Genomic DNA, 16,127 nt, shown 5'->3' with positions numbered 1-16,127 from the left:
GCTTTTAAAGCCCTTGTCTGACAACTCAGCTCCAATATCTGGAGCTTTGCAGAGCCATTATTGTCCGTTGTTCCTATTGCATTTTTCTTTTTGTCTTTCATCTTTGTATTCCTGGTTATCTTTGATTATATGTGGATATTGTATTTGCAGAATTATTTGTAAAAATGACTTGAGGTTTAGGGTGATGAGGCGGCCAGGCTCTAAGGTGATCTCCTTTGTTGAGTGTGGTTTGGACTTAGGAACTTGATTCTGACAATTAGAAAATAGCAGGAGTAGTGGTTATAAAAGCTGGTGGCTTCCACGTTGGTCTCCCTCTTGCTCTTGGCTCCTCTCCTCTGGGAAAAGCCACATTGTGAGTAGTCCTGTGATGGGAGAGGCCCAGAGGGGGAGGAACTGAAGCCTCCTGCCAACAGCCCTGTGAGTAACTTCAAAGTGGCTCCTCTTCTCCAGACCCAGTCAAAGCTTAGATGGCTCCAGCACCATCTGACCCCCTGGTGAATGAAGCCTGTTGGAAATCCTGAGCTGAAACGACTAAGCTAAGTTGCTTCTAGAATCTTGACCCATAGACACTGTGAGATGATAAATATTTATTATTTTAAGCCACTAAATTTGGAATGATTTTTTTATGCAGCATTTGATAACCTAATACAGACCATGATCTCTTTTTAAAAATTTATGTTTTCTATTTGCTTCTTCCAGTTGCCTCGGGGTGCTAGCACTCTAGGACACCTGGGAGACTCAGAGCCCAGAATTACCTGTGTCCAGTCTCAGGAAATGAGATGATTCAAAGCTGAGCTGCAACCCCTTTGAAGGCCTACCTGTGGTTCACCCTGACTCCTAAGTGACAGCCATTAGAGATCCCAGCCTGTGAGGGAGTTCAGCAGGGCTCTCTCCAGCTTTGCACACACTGGGTACGGATCTCTGAGTAGGAAGCTGTTGCAGATTCTGCCCAGACTCTCAGCCCCCGAGCTTTCCCCTCTGGAATCAGAATGGTTCCCAGGGGAAAAAGTTGCTCCAAACTTGGAGTGTATTAGCTTGGACACCCTTTCCTGCCATCCCCCCAGTGAGTCTTTAGTATATTGTCAACTCTTTGATGCCTTCAACTGCCCATTTCTTTACATATTTTGTCCATTTTTTTTTTCAGTTGTCCTATGAGAGGACTGGATTGAATTACTTAGTCTGTCATTATTGGAAGTAGAGTCAAACTCCACCTTCATTTCTCTACCAGAGAAGTGAAAATGCAATGAAGGAAAAGATTCTTTTTGCATATACTTCTTTTTTTTAATTTTATTTTTTAAATTTATTAATTTTTTATATTTGTTAGTTTTTTTTTTATTAATTTCCTGACCAGTGTATATACTTCTTAAGTCACCAAGCATATTCAGTGGTAGATCGCAGTATGATAGTTTCCTGAATTCTATAGGACTTCTGCGTGTTCCTTCCCTCTAACACTCTGGAGGGTATTTTCTGGTGACCAGTCTGATTTGGCCTGCTTGCATGTTTTACACGGTGATTTTGCTGGTGTTCCAGTCTTCATGGATGGGCAGTAAGGTGTTAACTAATGGTGAATCCATTTTCTGAGTTTTATGCTGGTAGACAACGGTTGTATTTTGATCTCACGTGGGTAATGGGGAGCTAGATAGCATATTTTCTAATTTCCTATCTATCTCTGAATATTTATTATTATCTGCAAAGTTAATCTTTATGGTTTTAATTTTTACATATGATTTCTAACAAATAAATAAATAAACTCGTGTGGGTTAAATACCAACTCCAAGTACACATGTCTTTAAAAAATGCTATGAGAAGGCCATTAATATTTGGGAATCTTAAAACTTTATGTTGGGGGAAAAGTCTATGTAATTTTTAAGAGTTGTATGTATTGATTTAGAAAAACATCCCAATATAAGAGTCTTACTGAAAAAAGTGGCTGTAAAGCCAAGCTTCTCTCTGTGTGTGTGTGTACGTAATTGTAAATGTATACAAAATGGTTAAAAGGATACAGAAGAAACTGAGGAAGGGGATTGAGGATTTGGTATGGGAAGAACTCTTTTTCCTTGTACATTTTCAAATTATTTGACTTTTTTATTATTTCACGTGTCATTTTCCTTATTAACAAACTAGTTAATTTAACACTGAGTGGATACATATTAACAGTTCAATTTTATATTAGTCATAAAGAATGGTATACAATTATTTCCCTTTACATTCTGTTTTATTTTCTTTCTCATTTTCTCCACTAGACATTGGGTTGATTTATTTGTTTTAAGTTATGGATAGTATGCATATTAAATCTCTTAGATGATTTATTTCTGGTCATCCAAATATTTAATGCTTTTTGGTTATTTATATTGGAGTTGCTAACTCTCCCTAAGTCACATTTCAGACTTGAACACTTGTCAATTTGTATATACAAAATCCAGAGTCAGAAAATTTGGAAGGAATTTAAATTCTATCACTTAATAGTTGTAAGACCTTGTACAAGAAATTTAACCAACCATTTCCCTTTTGTCTGTCCTCTTCATCCATCCATGCTAACAGAATCAGTATTAACAACTATTTTCCAGACACTTAGTTTTCTGTGTGAGAACATGAATAACGATAACCTCTTTTTCACCTACTTAAAGGTTTGTGATGAGGAACAAAAGATAATATACACGAAAACTTTTGTAAGCTGTACAACAATGTACAAACATGAAGTGTGATTGTTTGTAGTGCTTTGCTCCGTTGTGAACTGTTCAGCAGAGACCATGAGTTAGATGTCCAATTTTCCACAGACAGTATTTATGAAGCCAGAAACTTAAGAAGAAAAGTTAAATATATCATTTGTACCTCAAGAAAAAGAGTAACAGAAGATATGGTATGGAGAGGCAAATTCTGTATAATAAAATAGGTTGGTTGTACATAAGGGAAGGCAATGGAGGCATCTTGCTTTTGGGTGGTGGGGTGGCGTGGGGGGAGTTCCTGCCAGGTGGATTCTGTCCCTTTTCTTCCTCTGAATTGCAAAAGCGTGACCTACCTCTTGTGCTTTTGATTAGTTTAACATCAAGTGCCCGGCATTGAATATCAGTTCCTGACCTCACAGAGGACTTTCTGGGAAGCTGTGGAAATTGCCCAAGAGTGGGAAAGTCTTCCTCTGGAAAACTTCCCCTCTTCACCTAGGCCTTGGACAATCCTCCGAAAATTTTCAGTTTCTTGGTCTCCACTTCTCTAAATGATAAATACAGTTACTTACGGATCTGTCTGGTGCCGCCAGATGGTAACAATCTTAAGGGCACAAGGGGAAAAAAAGGCAACATTTCAGCTCTTCTTACTATACACACATTTAAACCAGAATATTTACAGTGTACTTTATTTATAAAAAATATCGTATACTTTTCTATTTAATTACCTATATATAAAATCTATTCTGAATTATGATGTACCATTATAGTGTGTCACAATCTTTTTTATTTCTTTTTCCTCTCTCTAGAAAAATTTACCTAATATGATAGAGAAATAAATATATCTTTTAAAAGGTGGCTAAATATAAGTTTCCTATTGAAATATACGAAATACTGATATATCCTGAGATATGAAATAGAATTATTTGTTTTCATAGTCCTAGAACTACGCTTTTTCTTAAAGCTATCTCCATCAGCTTTGCTTACCTAGTCCCTGGGCAGCTATCTAATGGTTATACTCTCTAACAAACTACTACGGAAAGAGAACAGAAAATGATATCTAATAGAAGAAAGGGTAAATATGTTTTTAATGAAAATCTCTAGATTCTTAGAGGATAGGCCTAAAATTCTACTTGAATTTTGTGTTGGTCAGCTTGGGCTCCTATTACAAGTACGGTGGTTCGTTGGTGGCTTCAAAAGCAGAAATTTATTCCTCATAGTTCTGGAGGTTGGAGGCCCAGCATCAGTGTCTGGTGAGGGCCTCTTCCTGGTCTGCTTGCAGACAGCTGCCTTCTTGCTATGTCCTCGCATGGTGGAGAGAGAGAGACCTCATTTCTCTTCTTTTTAAAGGGCACTAATCCCATAATGAGGGCCCCACTCTCATGACCTACTCTAACCTGATTACCTCTCAGATGCCCCATCTCCAAATAGCCTCACACGGGATTAAGAATTTTGGACACAAACACTTAGTCCACAGCAAATTTTGGTGATGCTATTCCTTAGTTTAGGTCTGGAATTAGTTAGGCTCCCCCTGGATTCCCTTTCAGGGCTTAACAGGGTTGGTGGAGATAATTTCCTGAGGATCTGATGTTTGTCAGAACCTCATGCTTCACACATTGTTCCTTTGCTCACTGAATTACTTCTCTTTTTTTCCTTTGAACTAATTTTAATTTTTCTTGGTCTGAAAGCTCGATTAGGCAACACTGACATACAATAATTCAAGTATACCTTTTAGTTGAAAGCTGAGGCTAAAAATAGGGTGTATACATGTTACATGGATTTTAGGCTGACCATTTTATTATTATTATTATTATTTGAATCAAATAATATGTAAGTCAGCAACTTTTTCTCTTTATATTCCTTTTTCTGTTAGTGGCAGGAAGTTATGTGATGGCAATAAAATAATAGCTAACCTTTATTGAGTTCTTATTCTGTGCTAGTCAATGCCATGTGCTTTATATGGAATACCTGATTTAATCTTTATGGCAACTCTGAGGTAGGTCCTGTTATTAAACCATTTTATAGGTGAGGAAACTGAGGCTTATAGCAATAGATTAATGTGCCTAAGGTCACACAGATAATGGTAAATGGTACAGTCAGAATGCTTGTGTAGGGGACGTTATAGAGGTTTACAACTGTGTCAGGTGACCAATCTCCTTTTAGGAAGGAGTTCTGCTTCACAAACATAGAAAATTTTTATATCAGCATTGAGTAAATAATTCAACAAGATGTATATTTAAGAAGGGGGGTATTGGAGGTCATCAAAATAACACTTATCATTTACATAGCAGTACCTTTTTCTTCTCCTGAAAGCATCTCTAATTAAAACACTGGAGACATTTGTAAATTACATTGGTATGCTTAATGCCAAGTAAGATGGGGAAACTGAAGCTGAGATTTATAGACAAGACTTGATTTGTGATGTAGAAATGTACCAGTGGTCTTTGTGTAACCTTGGTATTGTCCAGTGTTCGTGACAATATTGCTTAATATACAAAGACAAACCCCAGCCAACTACCTGGTCAACAGGTACAGAATCGGTGGCCTGGCAGGTTGAATGATGGGAAGACCCTAGTAAGTACCACGTTAGTACCTGTTGGGTTAATTGGGTTCATTTAGGTCCAGAAGATTCTACTTTTACATGTGGTTTGAATTTTGTAGAATTGTACACTTGAAACCTATACAGTTTTATTAACCAATGTCATCCCAATAAATTTAATAAAAAAAGAAAACAATGAGCGTGTGTGTGTGTGTGTGTGTGTGTGTGTGTGTGTGTGTGTAGGTGGGTAGATAAGACCACCGGGAAGACCATTGCTATACATACCACTGGAGGCCGAGAGACGGGGCGAAAGGCCTCGGGGTTTCCCCTTCTTTGGCCCTGCAATCTCAGGCCACATCCCATTATGCAAATCTAATGAAACCAGCTGCCAGGGGAGCTTGTGTAGCTTATAGGCTCATCCTTTGAGACACAGAGCATACGTGGGAACAGAGGTCTGTGTGCTCTTTGCTTTTGTTCTCCCTTTTGTGACAAGAGAAGAGAAGGAACTCCTGTTCTGGTTTAGGGAATTTTTAATGGTCCTTTAAAGTCTCAGTTGTGGCCTTTTTTATGAAATGTGAAATTCTTCTTAGGAATGGTGAGACCTTTGAAAGGAGTCGTATCACTTGGGCGTCGGCTTCAATTCTAGCCTACCCTTTCAGGATTTTTAAACCAGGGTTTCCCAAATGGACTCTACCCTCATGGGTATTCCATCATGAGAAAATGCAGGAGAGGAAGCATAATCCCCCTGACAAATCCAATTGTGAAATAGTGTATCATTGATGGGAGCTACCTACTGCTTCTGATCAGCTTCTCTCCATTCAGGGTGAATAGGAATTCTTCACAAGTCTAGCCTCCATTAGGTTAACTGCAGAGATGTTTTCCTCTTAGAAATCGCTCATGTAATATATATATATATATATATTTTGCAATGTTGGAAGCAATTTATCACTACAGTATTTTCTGTTGTTGAGTCTCCATTTGACATTTTTTGGGGAAAAAGATTGAATAACTCAAAATATTGTAATGTTTTTTTATTGTTTTGTAGGGATTGGATTTACTTTGCATGTATCTATGGAGTGTGTGTGTGCGCGCACATGTGCATGTATCTGAGAAACTGTAACCTTAGAGGGTAGTATTTAGACTGGTCACATAACCAGTCCAGTGAACTTGAGAATCAGTGAGTATTGTAATAGATCACCTCTTTAAAACAGAGGATGAATTTTGTTTTATTTTCTTTAGACTTTTCAGTGTGTGTGTGAGTGAGTGTGTGTGTGTACATACATATTCATACATTATATGTAGATATTTTGATTGTAACATGGAGGATCATTTAACAACTATCCAAATACAAAGTTTTAGATTTTAATATGTTACATGCAAAAGATGGCATTTTATCTCATAATTGACTCACCAACTTCTAGAACTTCATAAGCCCTGACCCGAATAGCTAATTATCACCTTTTGAATTTCAAAAACAAAAAACAGAAAGCAAAACCCAAGGTACATTTCATAATGGGAAACACTGTGAAGCACTTATAGGTAATATTAAAAATTAGCCCTTCTCTATGAAATTAAGGTTTACAGGAAGAGAAGTACCATAACAGCTGTTTTCCAGTTTGTTCTTCTGAATGAAAATTCTGTATACTAAGTTTGTGAGCCAAGTAACTTGATTCTGTAGTGCAAATTCCATTCCTTTGGAAATATGGGTCTGATTTTCTATTTAAAAAGTTAGCAAATTGTGTTTAAAATTTTAGCAATCACTGTTTCTGTTTGAGCAAAAGAAACTTGTTCTAAGGTAAAATATTTAATTTTTAATAAGTAGTGTTATCCCAATTCTCTATAGTTACCTACCCCTTTTGTGTTGTGTATTTTTTCTTCTTTTACAACATTTTTAGCAAGAGCATGAGTGAAACTAGTTTTTATAAAAGATTTCATCTGAAAAAACATTTATTTCTGTATCTGACTGAGGATTGATGTGGGACAAAAATATTTACCAAAAAAAGTTAAACATAAAAGCATAAGGCATACCAATGTAATTGCAATAATGGAATTACGCTCGTGTCATTACATCTTTGCATCTGGTATCAGTAGACTGTTTTTCCAGATCAGTGGTTCTCAAGGTGTGGTCCCCAGACCAGCAAGCAGCATCTACATATTACGACTTGTTAGAAATATAAATTCTTGGGTCCCATCCCAGACTTACTGAAACAGAAACCTTTAGAAGGAGGTGGGAAGAGAACAATCTGTGTTCTAATAAACCCTGCAGGTGATTCTGTGGACTCCAGAATAATTACTATAGTTTGGTATCACTTCCCAAATCAAACTACTGTATCATAAACCAGGTGTAACAGATGGCATAGATAGTGTAAAAAATGAAATCATTAATACTATTGATGTTGGTTGTTTGGTTTATATGAGTCCTTTCTTGTGGAGAAAAATTTGCATGCCCATTTTTTGGTTTAAGGCAGTGGTAGTTCAAAAGGCAGAGATACTTATATCATTCGTAAGTTTTGCCTCTATAGGATTAAGGCATGGTGATGGGACATAGAGGACCCAGGCACAGGGGATTTAGTTACAGTGGCCCTTGATTTCATTTGCGTTGTGTTAGCAGGATAACAGAAGATAATAGATATTAAAATGATTTGCACATGGTGAAGCACTATATCAATGCAATCTATCCATTTGTACCGTCAGCAAATATTTAAGTGCTGTAGCTACTAGGGAATCAGCAGTGAAGAAAGCACAAGCTCATGCCCTCATCCATGGAATTCATGTTCTGGGGATTTGAGTTATATGTAACTATGTGTATGTTATACATGAAGCTATAAATGAGTTCTTACAAGTAAACTTCTGTTAATTTGTAGAAAAAAATAAAATTCAAAATAGACTCTGGTAGCAATGACAATCTACCTTCTCATTGCTGAGTTATATGGTACTTTCAAACATATCTAACCACATAGTAAAAAAAATAGGCTTCTGTGAACCCAAAATGGCTGCCAACGGGTTCATTAACTAACACAGGATTGACTTCGTCCCTCTCTGTGTGCATCTTCTCTGTTAGACCGTGGATTCCTGGGGACTAGGGACTGCATCTCATGGAACTTGTCACCAGAACCTACCAGACTGTTGGTGATAAGTACAAAGGTCTGGTTTCTAATTCACAGCCCTTTAGAGATAGCAAGTTAAAAGAAGACATGGTGAAGACACCATCACGGTGAGGAGGCACTCTTTCCAATTTTTTGACAAAGGACAAAACAAAAAATCTATTTCTTTTTAAGCTTAGCAGTGCAGCAATTCAGAGAACAAAGACTGATTACTTCATAACACAGAGCATTAATGTCCAAATGTAAAGAAAGACACATGTATTTAAGTATGTAAGTTTACAGAAGTGGTGGTCTAAAGATATAAACCAGCAACTCTCCAGGGTACTTGGCTCTCCAGAGTGTCCAGATAATCAGAACTTTAGTGTTATTTTGTTTTTGTTTTTGTTTTTTCCAGTTAGAGCATAGTTTGACTCACTACAGTGTTCAAGTATGATTTTAAGTAATGACGTTTATTATATTGGTCTATCTAGTATTATAATTTTCATTAGTTTTCATTTGATAACATTCTCTTCCACAAGAAAATATACCTTATAGTTCAGCTAGAGAAAATGTACCCTCGTAGTTTTTAGAGAGATACGTATGAATATATTTTTCTCATTTATGTTATTTTTAACCTTTTTAATCCTATAATGTGGTAATTATTTTGTGGCTAAGAAACACTTTCTTGAGCAGCCATTAAAGCCTCTTTGACATAGTGTGCTAAGAAAAAGGGAAGACTGCACAGCATAACACAGAGCTATTTGGGGTCTAGTCCCTGGTCTGCCACATAATCATGTGGGTCTCATCTGAATGACTAAAATTTCATCAACAGCCATTTCCTTATCTGCAGAGTGGAGCCAACACAAACTTACAGCACAGGACTGTTTCGACAATTAAATGAAATAATGTGTGTGAAAAGCATTTAAAAAACAAGGATCGCTTACAGAAATGGTGGGAAACTATATCACAAAATATCTTATATGTTAAAAGACAGGATCCAAGCAATTGCCGAAAGTATTTAATTTTTCCATTCCCATTTCTTCCTTCCTACAATCTTTCCCATGACAGTTTATGAAGTCAGATGATTCTTTGTTTATATAAAATGGCCCAAGTCCAGTTGGCTTAGAACTTTCTCAAGTAGGTTTGTGACTGAGCTTACATGGTTGGTAAATTAATTATAAATTCTAAGGAGGAAATCAGATGTTATTCAGTGAGCGTCAGCAACAGAAAGTAGGTCTAGACCTGGTAAGTTCAACGGTGGCTGGGATTTTGAAGACTTGAGGGACAGTGTTTACTACATTGGGCTTCTAACCTTCTTATGGACAGATTGAATGTTTTTCTGTAGATCTTTCTTATTTGAAATTTTTGTCTTCACACAATTCTTTAGCAGCTGCCTCACATTAACGTCTTTGGAGACAAAGCCAGAAGTAACACATTTTGACAAGAAATAGTTAGAAAGCTGTGATTCAGCATAAAAGCGGAAGTCAGCTATATTTCACTTACCAAATCAATGAGGCTTTGCCTTTAATCCCTGCAGACCCAGGTCACTGGTTCAGTTTGGCAGGACAATTTAACTGCATCCCAGATTATTTCCTTTCTGAAAAGCAACTGTATTATGAGCTGCTATCACTTCTTAACACCTTAGAGGACACCAGTTTTCCTCACATTTATGAAAAAGAAAAGTATGCAGAAGAGAATGGAATGCTGAGTCTATCAGTAGCCTGGAAATATTTGGAGACTGGTTGAGGGAAAAAGCCTGAAGTCTGAAGGTGCTTTTTAGAGAAATGAGGTCTGCAGGGAACTTAGATGTGAATGACTCAAGGAAGAGCCCGCTCACAACCCAGAAGGAGCAGGGAGATGGCGAGGGGTGTCAGGAAGAACTCTGAGACTAAAAATGAATAGGAGGGTGTCACAGGCAACTTTACCTGCTTTGCAGTTTTGCCCGGTTGTTATATCCAGGGTGCTTTAGAAACAAAAATGATAAATGCTTTTCGGATGAGAACACAATTGAAATTACAACCGTCATAATTACGCACTTCATATGTAGGATATTATTCTTAAGCCTTGATTTGTAGTTAGTGGGTAGATTGTTGACTTATCTCTTTGGTTGACATCATTTCCTTTGGAAGACCTGAGCATGTCATGCTGAGTCTGTCACTAGCCTGGAAAGTATGTGTATGTGTATCAGTGTTATTTGAACCATGAGAATGTATAGAATGGTTGGACTATATGAAAACAATTATAGTTTCTACTTATATTTCATGCTCATCAATTATAAATGTCTGATAATGTAGCTAGTAGTTTTAATGTATGAAAGCTAAGAACTGTATTAGTATTTGTCACATGAATACTTTTAAAAAGAAATAGTTGCTTAGCATTCATGAAATTTGATGTGCGATGTATCTACAATGACAATATTCCCGTCTTTTAAAACCTTACACAAACCAATACAAAATTATTGTGTCAGTTCAGGTGCTCTGAAAATCAGACTCCGTGATGGAAGTAGACATGCAAGAGAGTCACTGGGAGAGAAACCTGTAAAGGATACAGAGCGAGGGAGCAGAAGTAGGTGGGAGGAGATTCAGTACGATGGAGGGTGACGCTTGTGAAAGGAAAGACGGAAGAAAGGAAAATTGGGTAGAAAGAGACTAAACTGAAGACAGCTCTGAAAAAGTTTTTGCCAGACGAATGGGATGTTTCAGAGCAAAGACTGACCATTAGAAGATCCCACATTGGGCCGGAAGGGCCAGCCATAGTACCCCACTGTGCTCAGTCACTGGCTGGGAACAGGTTGGGGAGGCGTGTGGCCTTGGCCGGGTGTGGCAGCTGGAGGCTGTTGGCTGACGACCGTCCTCCCAGCACGTTCTCGCTGAAGGAGTGATCGGAGCAGTCCAGTCCCATGGTTACCACAATGAGGCAATATTATAAACTAACTTAGCGTCAAGCTTTCAAATTGACATTCTAAATAATCACTCAGTTAAATGTTATTACTGGTAATTGGAAATTATTATAAACACACTAGAATCATGCAAAACCACAGAATAACCAACATGAAATTGTATTTTCTCTGTAAACCTAATCTTATTTTATTTAAAGATTTACAACCGTTATGCCACTTTAGTATTTATTTTCATCTATATCTAAGATCTAGAAAGAATTCTAGCTTTCTTTAAAAGTAGTGTCAATTGCTGCCTCTAATTCTAAATCCAAGACATGCTCATTTTAGACAAACTGGAAATATAAGAAAGCTTTAAAAAAGGAAATGAAAATCACTCTTAATCCCAGCACTGAAAATGAATATACAGTTAACTTTTGTGGTGTCTCCTTTATGATTTTTTAAAAATGTGTGCATTTAACAGGAATTGTTGGTAGTGTGTGCAAATAGCCCCTGCATGAGTGGGATGCGTTGTGTCCTGTGAGAAAACTCCAGTCTTATTCCAGAAACATGTCAGCTGTGATTTGGTAGCAATAGCCCAACATCTGCTGGTGCCTGGGCACAGGGGCTAGCTGATACTAAGAGAAGAAAGACCCAACCAAGATGAACTTGTCCCAGTAAGAAAGCCCCAGCCAACCTCAGGAGTGTGAGACTCCGTTGGTGACTGCCATGTGTAGGAGTCTGTCAGTCCTGGAGCCGTCGAACTCATGTCTGAGGCCCACGAAGACCTGTTTCAAAAATGCTGTGGCTCAGAGTGTGGCTTTGGGATCGATCATACCAAGAGCATTAAAGAGACAGAAAGAGATCAGCTCTCTGGTGTCACCCCAGATCATCTCAAAGCTGCCACTTAGGTGCTATAGATCGTGTTATAGAGCAGTCACAATGCCCAGGGAGATATGATGGTCCTTGGAGGGTGCCCAGCAGGTTGAGGGGCTGTTCAGCAGATGCCGAGAAGACCACTGGAAGAGCTTTAGCTGGAGCAACAGTGTTTGGAATCACACAGGCAGCTGGTGATGCCCAGAATTCAGGGATTCCAGCTCCTGCATGAGTAGCTGGGCCAGAGCTATTGAAGCTGGGCTGTGGTTATTACTAGTCTAACCCCATGTGTCCCATGAAACCTGAGAGATATACCCTATGAAGAAATATGCTGTGTGTGTGTGTGTGTGTGTGTGTGTGCATGCACACACATGCAATGTGTGTGAGAGAAAGTAGGAGAGGGAGAGATTGTTTAGTTAATGCAGATCATATACAATTTTTTGTTCTGTTTTATTCACTTAAAATAACAGTGAATGGGTGTTTGCCCAAATCATTAAATTTTCCTTGAAAACTTGATGTTAAAATGTATGCAGGATGTTTCATGATCTATGTTTGCTATCATGTATTTAATTTTCTTCCTGGTGCATATTTTGGGTTTTGTCTTTTTTTTTTTTTTAATTTTAAAGTGTGATGAACATGTTTGTACTTACATCTTTTATCATTGATGATTTCTTTAAGACAAATCCCTACAATGAGATTGCCGAGTCGAAGGATATTTTAAGATCTCATTTTAAGATCTTTAACTCGTATCATCTAATTGCTTTAAGAAATTTTTTGAACTCTATTCCCCCATTAGCATGAGATTGTCTACCTCACTAAATCCACTTGATCACTGCATCTATTTAAAGCAGTCTCTTCTAGTTTGATATGTAAAAATACTAGGTTGTTTACACTTTTTGTCAGTTAGGTTGAACATTTTTCCTGTGTTTTTCTACTTTGTCTTCTGTGACCCTCTGTTCCTCTACCCATTTTTACTGTCGGATGTCAGCATTGTCCATATTGATTGGAAAGAATCCTTTTTATATTATGTGTATCAACCTTTTGTATTCTTTTTTTTCTCTGTAGTCTCGCCTTTTCATTTTATTTGCATTATTTTATTAATGTATAGGAGTTTCAAGTTTTTTTGTTGTCAGATCTCTTTCTTTTGCTTTGTGACTTTTGGATCCTCCATCCCCAGATGAAAAAAAAAAAATCAGTTAAGTACTTGGAATAAAATCAAGTTGGAGTTTCACATTAAACCACATACCAAAATTAATTCCAGCTGGCATAAGGAATTAAACATAAAAGGAGCCATAAAATTCTGTTTGCCATAAACAGGGATTTGTTGGTCCCCCTCACTGTCTGGTTTGTTGCTGTTAATGTAATCCTTACAGCTCACAGCGGGAGAACAATTTGAAGTGTGTGGGTCCTTCCCTGACTAGGTTTGAATGGCTGACCTGAGAGGTCTGCCAGCCAGAAGGGCATGGCCAGATCCTGTTTTAATTGATGCGCATGAAATCCCTGAGCTCTATCAGACTAGTCACCAAGGGAAAGATAGACCATAGTGAAAAGGTTCTAAGAAAAAGCAGAAGTATTCGTGAATACAGTGGGTAATTGTAAAAAGCAGAGGGAGCTTGTGTATCTGATGACATGTACCTCAAAGGGACTGTGTGTTTTAAGATGGAGGAAAGAGGAGACATACCTCACTCCCAGCCTACTGGCACTAGGAATGGGGGAGGAAAACAGCTGTCACTTGAGAGGGTGTCACAGTAACCCATGTCCTAGTCTGTGCGACGTACTGTTTGCAGTTACACCAAGAAGGTGAGGGAACATTCAGAGAAGAGGGTGAGAGCAAAGGGGTCTTTCCTGACAGACCTGGAGTAGTCAAGAGATGGTGGAAGGGTGTGGGGGAGTCAGGAAAGGCGTGTTTAAGACTGTTAGGGGATGTACAGGCTGTGTGGGGTAAGGGAGTCCAGGAGTTGGGGCTCTACCTCATTATGGGGACTGAGGTCAACAGGATGGAAGCATGATAATGAGATCCATCCAGAAGATCACTTCCGGATGACTGATGATCAGAAAATTCTAGCCTCCTCCTTGGGACTTGTTATTTAGGCTGTGTCACAGGACACCATGAGGAAGGAGGGATAAATGGCGGCCTGAGCTGGAACAAGTGGCGCTCTGCATACCTGCACCCCAGAATCTGTTACTGGCAGTAATAAGGCTGAGCAATCACCCAAATGAAGAGAGTAGCAAATCTTTGGAGTAGAGAATGAGAATGGTGTATTTGATGGGAACATAGAGACTTCACTTGTCTGTATGAGCAGTAAATAAAATTGACATGTTTATTTGCCCAGTGGTTATTGATTACCAGGTGTGGAGAATACAATGAAAAGTGAGAGTCAGTCCCTCCCAATAATATAAGTCATCAGAATTTTACCCTGTTGTAGCCCTTATTTATGTCCTGTCCTCTCCCCTATCTTCAAAATGACAAGAACTTGTTCATACATGGGTATTTATGGTTATTAATCAATAAAGAGCTGTTTTTTGTAACATAAACATGTTTTATAAACACGGAGACTCTCAAACAGAAAACAAAACATGACCGCCTAATAAAAAATGACCTAATTCTTTCAAAACACACAAATTAAAATTTTTACACAAATACAGTTGTGCTATCTCTGACAAGTGTTGTATTATATAGTTTTTATTAATTTTCAGAAAGGATGTTCTGCTACAAAGGAGCTTAAAAATAACACCAGGAAAGAACATTTCTGAAAAACTTTTACTCATTTCGTACTATTTGCCACTGATCATCTCAGCAAATACAGAGAACTTGACTGCCTTTCAGCATACTTTTATTTTATGACATAGATTTTGCACTTTGTGTGGTTTTAAAAATGGACTTTACATGTATTAAGTAAGCTGTGAAAAATACAGACAATCATGCGTGGTATTTAATTAATGCATGAACTATTACAGTCTCTGCTTCCCAAACTGCTGATCCAGAGTTTTATTTCATTTCGTTTCGTTTTACTTTATTTAACTCTTAGAGCATCAACAGGTTACTACAATTGATGCAGAAATCTTCTGAACATACCATGTTATCATATTGAAGAAATCTTGGCTAAGGTTTTAAAATATGATCAAACCAATTTCCACTTAGCTTTTAAGTCAATGAGGTTTTCCATTCTCTTTTAGCGCATGATTCCAACAAAGTCTTAGCATCCTTTCTTTTAAACGCCCCCTAATATCAAAGGACTGTCAGAGTTGCCATGCCTCTTTATTTCTGCCCTTGCCAGCAAAAGTTTGAGTCATTTTTCTAAAATGTTGGCAAAGTTCAAAGAGACTTTATAGTAATTCTCAGCTTACTGGTGATATATATGTATGTGTGTCTTTTGCACGTCATAACTCCAGGCATCCGTGCTTTTTTTCCTAACGACATATGGGGTAATAAACATGTGAAAGACATTATTTGCTGAAACAGAGAAAGTCTGAATTATGTGGCAAGAACGGAGTTCAATTGTGATTTTTTTAAATGCCTCTCTTATATCTTCTTTAGACTGTGTTCTGTGGTCGTATAACTCCTTAGCCTGTAGGGATATGGAGGGGAAGACCTAACTGTTTCTGGGCAACTAATAGAATGATTTATGATTTTTGTGTCTCATAAAAATAAGATACAAATATATATGTTCAGTCATTTATAGAATTTCATCGAGTCTATAGATCTTGAATGGGGCAATATCATCCCTATGGGGGCAATAATGGTTGTAGGAGGAGTAAAAAAAAAAAAGAAAATGACAATGACTTTTGGCTTTTAAAAGGGTCAGGGTATGTAAATAGATACACAGTATATTATGATACTTGAATTTCATAGGGGAGGTGAGAAAAAAATACCTAAAAATGCTCTTTAGAGAGATAATACTTTTTAAAAGCTTGAGAACCTTTTAAAAACTGATCTAATCAGCACCAAAATAAAATGTGGACCACTAGCATGATAGATTTTGAAAATGAATTTCCCTTGCATGTTCTCCAAGTACAATTTCATGTTTTTTACTACCCATGGATTTTACACCAAGTTTTCCGTACATCAGCCGATTTATAACTGACGCTGG

General features: G+C 37.7%; 1 protein-coding gene across 1 annotated transcript in view; it reads left to right on the top strand.

Moving 5' to 3' along the window:
• DCHS2 (dachsous cadherin-related 2) overlaps nt 1-16,127 on the top strand; it is a 201,137-nt gene that overhangs the window by 35,845 nt on the left and 149,165 nt on the right. The gene's annotated exons all lie outside the window — the stretch shown is intronic.

Source organism: Rhinolophus ferrumequinum, chromosome 18, assembly GCF_004115265.2.
Source record: "Rhinolophus ferrumequinum isolate MPI-CBG mRhiFer1 chromosome 18, mRhiFer1_v1.p, whole genome shotgun sequence".
Lineage (NCBI taxonomy): Eukaryota > Metazoa > Chordata > Mammalia > Chiroptera > Rhinolophidae > Rhinolophus > Rhinolophus ferrumequinum.
Note: the sequence above shows the minus strand (reverse complement) of the source record. Positions and strands in the feature narration are given on the sequence as shown.